This window comes from Tiliqua scincoides, chromosome 1 (genome assembly GCF_035046505.1).
Source record: "Tiliqua scincoides isolate rTilSci1 chromosome 1, rTilSci1.hap2, whole genome shotgun sequence".
NCBI lineage: Eukaryota > Metazoa > Chordata > Lepidosauria > Squamata > Scincidae > Tiliqua > Tiliqua scincoides.
Window position 1 is genome coordinate 141372202 of NC_089821.1, and position 1548 is coordinate 141373749.

The following is a 1548-nucleotide window of genomic DNA, read 5'->3' on the forward strand; positions in this document are numbered from 1 at the left end:
GCAGAACAGCCTGAACAAGTCAATTTAAGACTGTCTGACATATCACCCCAATTCATGTGCAACAGTGCCTTTTTGCTTCCTGGAGACTTAATGTTGGAAATCGGTTGTGAACATGTAACAATTAAATTAGGAACTTTTGAGTATTAAAAAGCCTGGTTATGTAAGCCTCATTTTCCCCACTGGAGATCCATGCGTATATAAATAAAATAAAAGGAACCAAAAGACTCGGATGTGAAAGAAGAAGCTGAAAACAGGTGGGAATAGGGTAACAAGTCAAGTTTTTGTAGTCAGAATAAGAATTTGTAAAATAAACAAACAGAAAATTGTTCTTTTTCTCTGGTGCCTTCGTGTCTGTCAAAGTCAAGTAGAAATGACAGACTCAATGATTATACTTTTGCATTAACAATAGTCTTTAACAACTGAAAATAAATCTCTCTTACCACACCCTTCCTGCAATATACACTTTGCCTGAAAGCAATTCTACACCTTTGAAGCATTATGGAGTTCAGTTCTAAAGCAAAGTCTTTGTGAAGTTAAAAATAAATTAACATAATGCTAATTATGTTCTCAGTTTTTATAAAAGGGTTTAAAAGATTTTGCAGAAGAAGTACTGTTGGGATTGTCTGTGGCAGTAAAAGCATCTGTAGTCTAGTTCATGATGAGAGTTTTTTTAAATGTAAACTTGAATTCTTGTGGTTTATTTAAAAAAAAATGAATTTCTTTTAAATTTTTAATTAATTTAAATTAGAATTGACTCTGCCGGATTCCTGCTTCTGTAGCTGCTCGGGCTGCCATTTTTGTTTTCAGGCACAATTCAAGGTGCTGGTTTGGGCCTTTAAAGCTCTTTTTGGCTTGGGTCAGGGGAATATGGGAAAGCAACTGTTACCCTGCACATGCCCAATCTCCTCTGATCTTGGAAGCTAAGCAGGGTCAGGCCTGGTTAGTACTTGGATGGGAGACCGCCTGGGAATACTGGGTGCTGTAGGCTTATACCATAGTCTTTCGAGACCGAAGGTTGCCAACCATTCTCCCATATGAGCTGATTCATCCCCTGAAGATGATCCTCTGAGGGATCCTATTTCGAGTGCCACCCTGACGTTTGGCTAGAAGCTTTGCTGGTGGCAACAAGGGGAAGGGTTTTCTATGCATCAGCACCCGTAGTATGGAATTCCTTCCAAATGCATGGGGAACCATGGGCTCCCTGGGTGCCTTCCAGCAGGGTCTCAAAACAATTATTTTCCAGTTTGCCTTTCCACCTGAGGTTTTGGTTTGTATATACGGTAACTACTCTTGCTATTTTTAGAGGCTTCTGTCATTATTATCTGCTGCTGCAGCATTTTATGTTTTCATGCCTTTGTATTGTGTATTGCTTTTAATTTTTAAAGTAATGTTTTATGCCGGCTTCTGTTTTGTCTTTTATTTTTTTTAACTTTGTATTTTAATATATATTGTAAGTGTCTCTTGGTGCCCTGTTGTGGGGGAGGGAGGAGGACAAGGTAGCAACCTTTTAAATAAATAAAATAAAAATCTTGTTATTTTTTTTCAGTA

General features: G+C 37.9%; 1 pseudogene; it reads left to right on the forward strand.

Moving 5' to 3' along the window:
• Positions 1 to 871: 871 nt before the first annotated feature.
• LOC136637848 (5S ribosomal RNA) lies at positions 872 to 988 on the forward strand (annotated as a pseudogene).
• The last annotated feature ends 560 nt before the right edge of the window (positions 989 to 1548 follow it).